The sequence below is a fragment of the Crinia signifera genome, chromosome 4 (assembly GCF_055691185.1).
Source record: "Crinia signifera chromosome 4, ASM5569118v1, whole genome shotgun sequence".
NCBI classification, from domain to species: domain Eukaryota; kingdom Metazoa; phylum Chordata; class Amphibia; order Anura; family Myobatrachidae; genus Crinia; species Crinia signifera.
The window spans coordinates 22,423,724-22,438,861 of NC_139220.1; the positions used below are offsets into that span (position 1 = coordinate 22,423,724).

Consider the following 15,138-nt stretch of genomic DNA (forward strand, 5'->3'; position numbering starts at 1 on the left):
TAATACTGAAATTTTGCACACTTTTTGCCCCGCTAAGCTGCCATGCTTCAGTGTACACGTAACTTCTTAGCTTCACATCCAATTACAGTGCATTCCTTACTTTATCAAGCTTGAAGAATCAATGCTCTAATGGATCCCGCTTCGTCTCGTACTGCACATTTAAGCATATGCTAACATATTCCAATGCTTAGCATGCGGCTCACGTCCTCTCGGCAATGTGATTGTGGTTCATAATCAAGGAAGGTTCATGGACCTGTGGACTCACTAATGGAAACATCTTCTCTGCTGCAAACAGTGTTTTGATTACACTTTATCTAACATACTGCAAAAGCACATCCATATTCCACTCACATACTTCTGTCACACACTTCCACCCACAAAAGTAACACCATTCTCTGGTTCCTCTCTATTTCCAGTTCCGGCAGCTCTGCATTTCTCAAAATAACAACTGAAGCACAGAAAGGAGTTAAGTGCCTTAGCTGCACATTGAAGAACCTACTTAATGTAATATCCCATAGGTTTCAATCTTACGGAGAATTTAAAATAAGGGTGTGGAATACTTGAGCTTGTAGTCTGATGGGAAGTGCTCAGTATCCCCAGATGTATCGAGATCCAAAAGGTGTTTTTTTTCATGTTTTCCCAACATTCGCTTAACTTGCTATCCAAGTGGACTATGGTGGAGTAACCGGTGGACAGAACGGTGGTAGCAAGGAATCACCTTGATAAAAGCTGGGGGGAAAGAAATGAGTGTCGAACTTTTGTACCTGTTATGAAAATCTGGGGTGAACTCAGTGGTAACCCTTGCTCTGACTGACAGGTCTTCAAGGTGTTGATTACAACCTGAAATGTGCTGCTGTGGCTGAGGTGGTGAAGCCACAGCAGCACCTGAGCCTGAGCCTGACTCTTACTATACCCCGAGTCGGTTGGCACCTGCAGAGGTCTTGGTACACACCAATACGATTTGGGCACAATCCCATCAATATGGATCCAATTCAGACTGATTGGATGCAGATTGGGTCAAAATAGTTTGGTTGGATCCGAAATGGATCCGATCCCGATCCTACCTGCTGCAGGTAGGATCTGTATAAGATCCATTCATCTAAATACAGATGGGATCAGCTTGCACAATGTGCATACGATTTGCATACGATCCAAATAGTTTTGACGTGTACCCAGCATTAGACTTTGCCTTTCAGGGCAGACTAGCTCCACCCTGTACTCGGATGCCACCTGGTCTTTTGCGGTGACACAAAGTCCCAACCGAGTCAGGGTACTAGTAAGAGGATACACTGACTAGACAATGCTAAGATAAACTAGGCTCTGCGCATTACACATAAACTAGAGAATGCAACCTTGCAGACAGGAGCTGAACAAAGGATTTGAGGCCTTTACCGCTATAATGCAAATCCGTCACAATAAACCAAACAAGAACTATAGCCAAGGTATTGCGGATAGGTCAGCAACCCAACTGCCTATGCGACACCATTAGAAGGCTAGACCAATATCTCTGGCATCTTGCCGTGAGACAAACAAACAAGAGACATAAACAAGGCAAGTTAGCATGCGGTTAGGCCTGCACCCAAAAAGCCTCTGTGTCACGGAACAAGACCTACAAGACCTGGCGCCATGAGAATAACACTAGCACAGTGGTTCCCAACCCTGGTCCTCAAGTACCCCCAACAGTGCACGTTTTCCAGGTCACCCAGCAGATACACTCATTATTCAGATACTTTTTTAAAAGATCCACAGGTGGAGCTAATTATTTCACCTGTGATTCTGTGTGGAGACCTGGAAAACATGCACTGTTGGGGGTACCTGAGGACCAGGGTTGGGAACCACTGCACTAGCAGATAGTAATGAAAGGTGCGACTTCCTCCATAATGTGTGGGGAAGCCGCTGGTACTCACAACACCTCTGTACAGAAGCTGGACAGAGACAAGATCTCACAGACTGGATGCAATGGTTCTCTGACACAGGCAGGAGGTCACAGGATACATGGCAGGTATGCTTGCTGGAATACTCAGACACGGGCTGGAGCAATCTAGGACACAGCTGCTGCACTGAGGTCTTAAGCGGTGTACACACGGGCAGGGGCGTAACTAACTATTTTGCCCCTCCCGCCGCACGTTTTTTCGCCCCCCCCCCCCCCCCGCGCGCACACCTAACCTGCCCCCCCCCCCTTCTTACCCGTACCTGTCCTGCACCCGCGGTCTGCGTCTCACCCGGCTCTCTGCCGGGACCTGCCTGACCGTCACGGTCCCAGCCGGCTCCTGCTGCTACAATGAAAACTGACTCTTAGAAAATGGCTGCCCCATACTGCAGACAGAAAACTGTCTGCAGTATGGGGGCAGCCATTTTCTAATAGTCAGTTTTCATTGCAGCAGGAGCCAGCCGGGACCGTGACGGTCAGGCAGGTCCCGGCAGAGAGCCGGGCGAAACGCAGACCACGGGTAACTATAGCCCTGCAGCCCTCCGGCGGCGCCCCCAATTTCTCTGTGCCCTCCCGCCACCGCGGGGGCTGCGGAGCTATAGTTACAACACTGCACACGGGGGCGATATAAGCAGATATAGCTGGCAATATGGTCGGAGGTAGGGCACAAATATATAGTTTGCAGGGGGTGCAGTAAACCCTGACTTCGGCTAATAGGGGGGTGGGGGAGGAAATTAGTTCCACCACCTCTCCAGGAGCACTTCAATCCCTACATTTATGGCATTAGTACTATCAGGCAGCTGGTACCACTTACACAATAGGCAAAACCAAGAATTTGTTTTCTGTATCTGTGTGTGGTCAGGAAACGGATGACGACTCCTGTCTGGCAACTGAGCCCCAAACTTTATTTTGTAGCCAGATTGATTTATTATTATGCTCAAACACATCCTATTACAATAATATTTCTGCTTTTTGGCAGCTGTCAGAGCTGATAAATGGAATATGCTATTAAAAGACACAACTTTGCTATTTAAAAACCTTACTGAATTATTATTATTTTTTTACACTACAGCCAAATTCATAGGAAAAACACATGCAAAAAACACAGCTCCGCGCCAGGAACATTTATAGAAGGCAGATGAAAAAATGACGGCACACAATTACCGATATTCCTATACATGTGTTACATGGAATAACGTGTGAAGTATATTACCAAATATTTTAACAGAAGTGAATCTTTCCTTGCCGACTGCTACAGAATCATAAACAATGTAACAAGACTAATTACAGAAGAGTCAAAACAGCAAAACACGCCAATCTGTGAACGAGAAAATAGGATAATGATATGAAGCAGGCAGATCAGAAGGCGCAGATGGGACGGTGGCTAAAATAGCATCCAGGAAATTACTCCCACAGCCAGGGCCGGATTTATCACTAGGCCCGGGCCTAGGGGCGGCACCTGTCAAGGGCGGCAGCCGCCGGGCACCTGCTGCCACTCAGTTTGTCAGTCTGACTGACACTGACTTTTACAGAGCGGCCGCTCCTCAGTGCAGGGAGGAGCTCTCTAGCCTCTCTGCATCCCCTCAGCGTTGCTGTCGGCTGCCGCCGTACCTGTCCCTCTTTTGGGCAGCAGCGTGAAGCCACAGTCCTGTCCCGTCCCTCCCTCTGTGCAGAGCATACTGCCTGTATGCCTGCCTTACTGACAGCCTGTAAGTCTGGAGCCCGTCCACACAAAGTTACCTACTAGTGTTACTTTCTGTTCCGTGCAAGCAGCAAGGAACTATTCTCCCTGCAGTACCAAAATTGTGCCTAGGGGTGGCCTGACCACCAAATTCGCCCCTACCTACAGCACATTAAGGGGGGTATTCAAACACAGTCGTGCTCCCGCAGCCATCTCCCGACGGGGGAGATGGCTGCGGGGCCCTATTCAATGATGTCTTCCCCGACAGCATTGAACAGGGTTTCACCGCAGAACGAGCCCGACAGCATAAGCTGTCGGGCTCGTTCTGCCGAGAAAAGCCGGAAATAGGCGAGCTTCTGGCCGGAGCTCGTCTATTTCCGTCATCAACTCGTGGCCACGCCCCCTTCTCGCCGCTCGGCGGCCGGGACATTGAATCCCGACAGCCGAGCTCCAGTCGAGCCAAGCGAGAACGGGACAGGGGCACGGCTGTCGAGCTTGCTCGACAGCCGTGCCCCTGACATTGAATACCCCCCTAAAAGTTCGAAGGAAACTTGAAACGTTCTCTCTTTTCTTTCATTAACCGCTATCAGTACAAATTATATGATGGTTCCTTGAACAATATGGTCAACAGGTCAGCGTTGCCTCGCACGCCTCCAGCGCTGGCCGCATCCCCTCGCTAGCATGTGTCCTAGAGCACAGCCCCTCACATGCGGCAGAAGGGGAGAGAATTAATTCGATGATTTCTCTCCCCTTCGGTAATAAATGTCAGTCAGAACTGAATTTTATTACCGTCGGAGATGGCCGAAAAGAGAAACTGAGAAAAAGTAGAAACTTTTGGCCTAGGGGGTGCCATGTAAACAATTCTCAGGGGCGCCGTGACTCAAAAATGTGTGTGATTTATTGTCTTAATCTAAAGCTGGCCATACGCTCTGCCGGCCCTGGCACTATGAGGGGGTGTGGCCAACTCAGTGAGGTGTGGCCAGGCCGCCTCTGTGCAAAGATGTTAGCAAGCATGTGCTGGGCTTGGCAGAGAGTGTGCTGTAGCACCAGTATCGCATTTCTCCCTGTGCAAAGTACCATGTTGCTGCCCCCCCCCCCGCCCCCCACTGGGCCTCTCCAACAGATCCGGGCCCAGGTTAAGAGCCCCTCCCCCTTCTCTCTCGTCACCGCTGGGGGGCTGCCGCAGCTGAGCTACAGCGCTCCTCCTCTGCTGGTGGTAGAGTTGGGGGATGTAATCACACTGATTGTGCTCCTCATGGATCTGCCCCCAACTGAGCAGTAGATGGCGCTCCTCTGTGCAAGGTGCCACAACTTTGGTTATGTTTAAAGGGGCTGATTCTGGTTCATTTGTAGTGAACCGATTTCAGCATGGTTGCGAGGGGATATGGCAGCGGTGGTGGTTGTGGTGGTGGGGGGGATATTCCGCAGGTGGCGTAAAAGGGTCTCAGTAAAGCTGTGAGCTTCACAGTTTACCAAGTCAATCAGAATGACCCCCAAAGTTTTTTTCAAAGAGGGTGTGGCCATTGCTCTCATAACTAGGCCATGCCCCCTGCAGTGCCCAGTCCCTGGTCTACTTCTCTATGCCCCTGGTGATGGCTAAATAGATGTAACAAGCTGGTCTGTGTTATGGGCATGTTGTGTTATTATCAAAGTGTTTGCATACCCAAAAGCTTAACTTTGGAGGACATAGTCACATGGTAAAAAGTAATATTTGGCCCCTGGACTCTAGGCACATTTGTGAGCAACCAATCAATTTCTAGCTGTTGTGAAAATGACAGAAACCATCTTATTGGTTGGTGTGCTAAGCCCCATCTTTTCCTTTGCACTTAGGCGCTTATTTTTAGAAATTAATCCCATTATAGAAAAACAGCATCAACATTTGATTTATGTATGATATGTGTAAAGTAAAATATATGGGGCCAGATGCACTAAGCTTCAAAAGTGATAAAATGGAGAGTGATAAACAGCCAGCCAATCAGCTCCTACCTGCCATGTCACAGGCTGTGTTTGAAAAATGTCAGACAGGAGCTGATTGGTTGGTTGTTTATCACTCTCCATTTTATCACTTTTGAAGATTAGTGTATCTGGCCCTTAAACCCTAGATCTTACCGCACCAATCTCTAGGAGTGATGGCTAGACAAGTACTCTTACGGTGCCCATACAGTTGTGCGATCGGTTGTGATGGGACATCACAATGCAATGTTCTACCGCATCTGATCGCATCACCAATTAGGATGGGGGAACACCTACGTAACATTAAAAAAGGCCTCGAGGTGCATGCTCTTTCCCTACATTTTAGGGAAGAACACAATTGTGACCCCAAATATATAAAGAGCTTCGCAGCACTCAAAAAGATCAATGTGGGAGAAATGGGGGGAAATATTGCCACAAAATTAGCGAAATGTGAGATGAGCATGATTTATCAATTCAAAACATTAGTGCCAAACGGGCTAAACAAAGATTTTGAATTAAAGTGGTTTTTATAGGTCTTTTAGTATTTTTTTCCCTGCTTTTATATAAAAAAATTTTTTTATGCAATGTTCATGGTTCCCTATAATGATGTGTGTATTAATTCATGTCTTATTCCTTCTTTTATATATGCGGGCACACCAAAACTAAGTCATCGCCAAACAAAATGGCAGTGGAACGCAAGCTACAGTTGGTTATATACACGTGGAACGCATATATGGGGACAGAGAATAGGTCCGGACTCGCTCAGAAGTTAGCAAGTAAAAGACAAGCATGGAATGGGTGTTACCGTGGAACCGGAAGTGACGATGACACTCACACAACTTCCGACTTCCGGTACCGACTGGAATGCACGGAAGTTCAGGGTTAGACGCGCGAGATGCCGGACACAGAGTACATCCCCTGTAAAAACAGGAGAAGAAGTCCAGGAATACATCAGCATTGTGTCATATTTGATTAGAGGTTAGAAATCCGTGTCTGGAAATAGGTCTCACTGTGTGATTGGGATGTTTGGGTATAAATACCCGGACAAGGGAATATGTCTCTATGCCAGTGGTTCCCAAACTTTTTAAAATTACGGCACCCTAGAGCATCAGAATTTTTTTCACGGCCCCCTAGTCCAAAAGTTTCTTCTTCTGTAAATTGATTTGTATGTCATACATGGATTTCTTTATGGGTGAGGGACAGGATTAGCTTCTGTTTGTCCACATATTTTATTATTGGTAGCCCAGCAGCAATATTTTTGCCTTTTACAATGACCATAAATAATTTCAATTGCCTCTAGACCACTAATCCACGGCACCCCTGCAAATGTCCCGAGGCACCCCAGGGAGCCTAGGCACACAGTTTGGGAACCACTGCTCTATGCCTTGATAAAGGACATTTATGTCTGAAACGCGTTGGCGGAGGGTACTGATAGACTTTGGAAGGACCACCAGGACTTTTGTACATCTTCCAACTTCCAGGGACGCCTGAGGTTTTTTACCATCCACGCTGTTTATGTCTGCTTCTTGCACAAGTAGACATAATGTTCTGGTCCACTGTTTATTACCCATTTTGTGTTATGTACATTGTTTTGAAAATATACTCCTTTGAATAAAACGGTATTTCACCATTGGAGAATTTCTTTGCTCAAATGTTTTACATGTTGGGTGAATATGGACAAGTTTGAAGGATCTTCTTGAGGACCTAATTTCCAGACCTCACTCCATTAAGCGATTATTGTCTGCTTTGGTGTGGACACTTAAAGAGGGTACGATTTCCATCTTACAGCATTATTTATATTGATTCACCAACATCCGGAGGTGTTACACTATATTGCTGTTTCTTTCTCCTTTCATGTTACACGAGTGATCTACAGTGGTCCATGTGAAGGAGACACACGAAGGGAGCGCTTGAAAGACTGTCAGTAATTTTTCATTGTTGGTTCATGTTTGGTGCATTTTGGTGAAGCATCTACTGTACAGGTTAGGCTGCTCTACAGCGCATTATTCTACCCAGAAAACCCCATTCTTGTACATTCAGGTGGCCGCTGATTGGCTGAGAGAGCTTTCTCTCAGCTAATCAGAGGGCCACCCAATTTTTTTAAAATGTTTTTCAAATTCTGCCGCCTACCGCTGACTACCGCTACATGCCAGCCTTCCTGCCACCCACTCTGCTACACCACCGTTCGCACATGCAGTTTGCTAAATATTATGTGCAGCACTATAACATTTGACTGGCAGCAGTGGTGTAGCTTGGTTGCACAGTGCCCGGAGCAAGGTCATTTTTCGTGTCGCACCCCCCCGCGTGGCAAAAAGAGGGACTGTCCTTTCTCATTGCTAAGAGGACTGACCTTGCTAGTTAATAATAATAACAGTACCCCACAGGCTGCTCCCCCTGTATAATCACAACATGACCCCACAGGCTGCTCCCCCTGTATAATAAAAGGACACCACAGGCTGCTCCCCCTGTATAATAAAAGGACACCAGAGGCTGCTCCCCCTGTATAATAATAATAATAATAATAATAATAATAATAATAGGACCCCACAGCGCTCACCCCTTGACCCCTGGAGAGGGTCTCCCATGCCAGGGATGCGCCATGATGTTGATGCCCGCTGTGCCCAGCATCAGTCTGTGGGGAAAGTTAAAACCTGGCGAGCGCTCTCACATCGCACATCTACAGGTTTGGGACGCCGGAGGCAGGAATGCGGCGTCATGACGTTGTCACTGAGACAGAAAGGGCCAATTCTATGCTGGGAGAACATTAATAAAGCAATCTCACCCTGGCAAATGCATGTTGTACTGCAGGTGGGGCTGTTAGGATGGGGTGCGTCCTAGCTTAAATCTGTATTCCAGTGTCGGGGGGGGGGGGGGGGGCACTAAATTTGTATACAGCATGAACAACCTCTTCTATTAGCGGTTAGCACTAAATCAGGCCCAAAGTGCCCCCACAAATGCAGAAAGATTTGGGTGGCTGACAGACAAAGTCTAGGTCAAAGAATAGGGGGAATTAAAAGACGTAAAATTAGAGCGCTCGTCATGTGCTGCTGGATCACAGCAGATGCTTTAAAAAAAAGTAGTCCACTCCTATACAACAATGGTAAAAGAACAAAAATACCAGCGCTGGAAAAATTCTATGTCTAAAAAGTATATTTAATAACATAATAAACTTGTATTAAACCAGCAACTTTCAGGGAAAAAAACCATGTGCACTAATATAGATGACCCACTTGGTGATTGAAGAACATGCACTGAAACAAAGCAGTAGTCCCAATTGGTGGAGTCCAAAGTGCCCGGCATCAGTCAGTGGGGAGAGTTAAAACCCGGCGAGCGCTCTCACATTGCGCATGCGCTGGTTTGGGACGCCGGAGGCAGGAATGAGGCGCCATGGCGTTGTTACGTCATGGCGCCGCATCCCTGCCTCCGGCGTCCCAACCGGCGCATGCGCAGTGAGAGCGCCCGCTGGGTTTTAAATGTCCATAGTGCAGACTGATGCCGGGCACAGAGGGGAGCGGGCAAGCAGGGTGGGGGAGCCGGCGGCAGAGCTCCGGCGCCAGGTGACATGTCGGCGCCCGGAGCTGGTGCTCCGCCCTAGCTACGCCTCTGACCGGCGGGCCCGTGCATTGCGTCGGGTGACACATGCCATATCTCACAAGTGTATGGGCACCATTAGTCCTACTGACAGACATGTCTGAGATCAGCGGCCGGGTGAGCTGTAACAGATCTATTCAAAAATGATCAACTCTCGGCTTCACTTCTGAGCAGCTGATACTCTGAGGTCTAATTAGTACTTGGATAGGAGTCTAATTAACCCTGCAAACGCTACTCCCATCAGACATCTGTAAGTGCAGTGGTGGGTTAAGGGCATTCTTCAATGTACGACACCAAGTGATTTATTCTTATGTCACTGACACATTTTTCCATATTTACGGTATAAAACAGGACTTGCCAATATGGGGGGGGGGGGGGGGGGGGGCTGTTCAACTGTAATGGGCATTGTTGAAAATTGCCTGGTTGGGTGTTAAATCTCTGTCAGCCTCTCCCAGTATACCATCTCACCACTGCTAGTACTCAATGACCATACATTATCCAATTTATGTGAAGGTTTCAAAATAATATAGAAGTACTCACACTGCATAAAATATGTGCTTCAACTGTTAAAACTGTCTTTACGTCATAGGGCAGTATTCAATGAGAAAAGTTCTCCGTGTTTTGTGGAGAACTTGTGCTTTGTTTGCCTTGGACGGAGCATTTTGCTCTCCAAAAGCGAGCAACCCTATTCAATGTGAAATGTTCTCCGTCTTTCTAAGTGATTTTCTCCGTGTCTCTCCGTGTAGCAATTCTCCATCTTTTGATGGGGAGCTGGAATGTGAACTTTTAAACTAAAAGGTTTTTTTTTTTAATTTTGGTGTCAAAAAATCAGTTTTTTTTTCTGTGAAGGTTCATGTTATTTTTATTCATGTGCATGCACATGAATATATATTTAATTTTAAAAAATATATTTTTGTTAAATTTTTTTTTTTTTTTTACACAGTGCAGCCAGCAGGGGGCCGGAGCGCTCGAGCCGCTCATTACATATTCATATATTCACTGCACCCGATCGTTAATATGCACGATCGGGTGCAGTGAATACTGGGTCCCCCGCTGGCTATAGGGGGGGGGCAGCCTGTGCTGCCTGGGTCTCGGAGAGCCCCCCTCATCTCCACATTCCTCTGGAGCAGCCAGGGAGACTATAATCTCTCTGGCAGCTCCGTCCCCCAGCTCCCTGAAAGCTCCCTGCCGCGGACGCTCGTCCGCTGCAGGGGTTAAGACTCGCCGCGAGTGGCGGCGAGTCTTAACCACATTGAATAGAGGGAGCAGGAGTGGCAGCGAGCCCTCCGGAACACGGAGAGTGCATGGAGAGCGAAATAAAACGCTCTCCATGCACGGAGAACTTTGTCATTGAATACTGCCCATAGAAGGCATAAAATATTTATCTGATCAATATTACAGAGGCATCACTTGAGTCAGTGACAAAAAAGGGGTGTGGCCACAGGGGTGAAGGTGTGGCCTCACAAGACGTCCAGTTTTCATCTCTTCAGGGGTGTGCCCCGCATTTCTGGAGATACTGGGCTGCCCCCAGACACTTTGCATGCACTGTGCCTCCTCACTGACAGGAGCTGAGCTCTACAAAAGTCATATTTTCATGTGAATTTTCTTTAACAAGCATCTTATTTGCATTTTGGATGCACAAACAGATTCTGCTGATTAAAATGATATACAGCATGTCGGTACTTGTTTCCTTGCAGGGCGCCCAGTACGCTGTAAGCATACAGGGCTATTCTCCTTACTGAAATCGCATCACATGGGCCATTTTAGTGCCGTGCGATGCAATGCGATTTTTAAATGTAATTGAGTCACTGCTCTGTTGGCCCCAGGGGATCGCACCTCCCGCTAAATCGCATGCGATTTTATAGGGTGCGATGCCATGCCATTAGCTATACACTTGTATGACATACAATGATGTTTTTGTCACCCCCACTATCCATGCTACCCCGAAGTGTGGCAAGTGCGAGCCCTGCGAGGGGCGGCGGAACGCATCCTCCCGACCTTTTCATACCCCCACTATCCACGTCGGTGTGGAGTTGATTTTATATAGTGTAGAGAGCGCAGCGAGTCAACGAGCCCGAAGCGTGGCGAGGGTACGCGGAAAACATGTAAAGTAATCCGTGTCCGCTCGCCACGCTTCGGCTCGGTGGCTCGCTGCACTCGCCACACTATATAAACTCAATTCCACGCCGACATGGATAGTAGGGGTATGAAAAGGTTGTGAGGACGCGTTACGCCGCCGCTCGTCACGCTTCGGGTGAAAGAAAAGATGTACGGCGCTTCGAAATCAAGCTATGGCATGGTCCAACTAGATGGACTGTTTAATGTGCAAGGAGGGTAAATATACAGTATTAGGCATATCTGTTCTTACATTAGAGCAATATTTTCCAAAGGGCAAGATTGTTGGTGTTAGGGGTAGCATATTACTGTAGCACTGGGGCCTTGGGTTCGATTTCCACGAAGATTACATGAATTTTGAGGACTACTGAATATGATATGAATATGTTAGAAAGCAATGGGCTACTGTGTATATATGCTGGGCACTAGGACCCAGGGTGGTTTGTCCTACAATCTGATGTGATGGTGTATCATCTCTGCTTCATTTTTCAAGTCTGCTGGTACTAAACCTTCTTTGCTTCAATTTCTGTTTATGTATCCAAGTCTCTACAGTGTCAGGCACTCCTGCCTGCCCTAGATGTCCCAACTGCAGTTTTGCCAGCCTCAGCTAATCAAGTTGTGCCAGTCCATGGCTATCAGTAATGCTACATGGCCGCCAAGCTCTGCCTCTACATTCCACATCTTCCTACCTTGGAATATATTCCATCAGGGGACATTACAATATCACCTACGGATAGATTTGCCAGTTTGCTGGTATACATGTGACTTGCTGTATTGTATATAATTACAGTTTTCCATTTTAATTCCCAAACTCAATAAATTCTTTCAAGCAACAGACCCTTCTTAGAAAACATTGTGCTGTGGGGTTTGTGCATTGTTCCTTGCACCTCCCACATACATGAATCCCACCCCTCATTGTGCTGTGAGTGTCACACTTGCTACGTTTGTGAACCCGGAGTCAGTATGTCTGTGTTGGAGACTGGAGGTATGGGAGGCTGGCTGGTCTGGGAAACTCTGGGTATGTAGTGGAAGAGGTGCAATCCCTGACTGGGAATCGAACCCGGGTCTCGGCAGAGGGAGAGAGACGTATTCTGACCACGGGAATACCAGGGACTTTGGTGGTGATGACAGCTGGAATATTAAGCAGGCAAAAGTGTAGCTGTAGACAGGGCCGCCACTAGAAATGTTGGGGCCCGGGACTGACCTACAGTACGGGCCCCCAGCGGCACAGCGCCATACCTCCAGCTGCCCCCTACCCTGGCACCACGCCTCTCCCTGCCCCATCCCCATTACTTACCATCACCCACGTCGCGCATGGTCCTCCGGCTCCTTCAGTGTCCACAGTCAGGTCCGGCCTGCACACTGCACAGTACAGCCTGCAGAGCGCCGAGCCCCTCTGTGTCCTCTGTGACTGTATAATGGATTGGTACAGTAGATAATAATAAACACTCTCCGTACTGTAGACTGGGATGGATAGCAGCTGTGGTTTACCAGGAACTTAAACCAGTGAAGCAAGAAACAATGGATATAAATGCTGGGAGCTCAGAGTTTAATTGCACTGCTGTGATTTCTGGATTTCTTGTATCAGAGGAAGGTGCAGGTGAAACATATAGGAGGTAATTAATAGCAGTGAACGTCTCAATTAAACAATGCAGGAATCTTGCTACTAACAAATACCTGCTCAGGAAACTGGAGATGAATGGAAATATCCTCTGTCTGGAGACTGGACGCAAATGGCTGTTGGTTAGGGAATAGCAAAGGTACTTGTAGAGGCACTAGTCAGGAAACTAGTCACATGATTCACTGGGAAGCTGTATCCTATGAGGGCTGGGTTACACAAGACAGTACCGCCGGATAGCAGCACTGCACTGCTCAGGATACCACTACTTTGGGACAGTAGATCAGAGCTCAGTGTAGCTGCGGCTCAGTGGGCGGAGCTACAATGTTGTACTGGCCTTTTGCTCCAGTCAGTGGCTTGAATTTATACTCCTGGGTGGCTGTAAGAGGCGGAGCTGAGTCAGGTTATTCAGAGAATCCCAGTCTGGTTTAGGATTGGATGGATCATGGTCAGGTGATTGGAACATGTCACAGCAGTACTCCAGCTTAGGATCTGATGTGTACTGAGGCCTAGTAGGCCAAGAAAGCTGAAGCCTAAGCATCTTAAAGTGGACAGAGGATGCTGACACAATTCCATAAGCTTAGACCACTTCATTGCAGGAGAGGTAAGTGAACCAGCAGCAAGATAAACAGACTGGATCATGACAGTGGTGCTCCTGCATTGTTCCATGCAACTCCCACATACATGAATCACACCACTCATTGTGCTGTGGGGATCCTGCATTGTTCCTGCACCTCCCACATACACAACTCACACCCTCATTGTGCTGTGGGGCTCCTGCATTATTTGCCGCACCTCCCACGTACATGGATCACACCCCTCATTGGGCTTTGGGGTTCCTGCATTGTTCCCTGTACCGCCCACCTATATGGATCACCCCCCTCAATGTGCTGTGGGACTCCTGCATTGTTCCATGCAACTCCCACATACATGAATCACACCCCTCATTGTGCTTTGGGGCTCCTGCATTGTTCCCTGCCCCTCCCACATACATGAATTACACCCGTCATTATGCTGTGGGGCTCCTGCATTGTTCCTTGCACCACCCACATACATTACTCACACCACTCATTGTGCTTTGGGGCTCCTGCATTGTTCCCTGTACCTCCCACCTATATGTATAACCCCCTCAATGTGCTGTGGGACTCCTGCATTGCTCCATACACCTCCTACCTACATGAATCTAACCCTCATTGTGCTGTGGGGATCCTGCCTTGTTCCTGCACCTCCCACATACACAACTCACACCCTCATTGTGCTGTGGGGCTCCTGCATTATTTGCCGCACCTCCCATGTACATGGATCACACCCCTCATTGTGCTGTGGGGCTCCTGCATTGTTCCCCACACCTCCCACATACCTTGTGCTGTGGGGATCCTGCATTGTTCACTGCACCTCCCACATACATTAATCACACGACTCATTGTGCTGTGGGAATCCTGCATTGTTCCTTACACCTCCCACATACATTAATCACACCACTCATTGTGCTGTGGGAATCTTGCATTGTTCCCTACACCTCCCACACACATGAATCACACCCCTCATTGCGCTGTGGGGCTCGTGCATTGTTCCCCGCAACTCCCATAACTATGTAAACCCCTCCCCAGACCTTCTTACACCTTTCATAATTGTATCTGGTGTCAGCACAAATAGTGGCAGCCAATGAGAGTGCTTGTATAATACTGTAGGTTAATATACCCAGGTAGCCTCTACATTATTTTCTTTTCTTGATACAAACATGTTCTCTCATTGTTAGATGGCAGAGCTATTTGGGATAAAATAGAAAATAATGCAAAAGAATGATTGTTTGTTCCAGTTCAGTAGACCATATATGTGAATACATAATATATTTTTTAAGATGGAATATGGAATTCAAAGATAATTTGCTTGGTGAATGCAAGGAGGCGCATGCAAAAGTACTTGCTGTAGCAGAGACATTACTTTTATCCAAGTTTATTTGTATTTGTTTCTCAAGTCTACATTTCTAAGATAATACAAGGCGGTTTCTGTGCCCAGGGCCGGGGCCAGCCCTGTCTGCGCCCCAGACGGCCCCCTCGCTCGCCCGCCTCCCTTCTCCCCTCCAACGGGGGGTGGGGGGGATGCGTCTCTGCAACACCAGGAGGGGGGGGGGGGGTCAGTGGGCGCCTGGGGTAGCTGGGAGGGGGGCTCCAGGGGGGTGCCGCTGATGACCAGCACGGGGGGACGGACAGTGGGTTTAATGCTGATCCGGGGGGGGGGGCATACGGC

General features: G+C 47.9%; 1 long non-coding RNA gene across 1 annotated transcript in view; it reads right to left on the reverse strand.

Moving 5' to 3' along the window:
- Positions 1-13,141, reverse strand: part of LOC146072256 (uncharacterized) — a 54,673-nt gene extending 41,532 nt beyond the window's left edge. The window contains exon 1 of the long non-coding RNA XR_014473007.1: positions 12,948-13,141. This is a non-coding gene — a long non-coding RNA (uncharacterized LOC146072256). The remainder of the gene's footprint in view (positions 1-12,947) is intronic.
- Between the last annotated feature and the right edge of the window lie 1,997 nt (positions 13,142-15,138).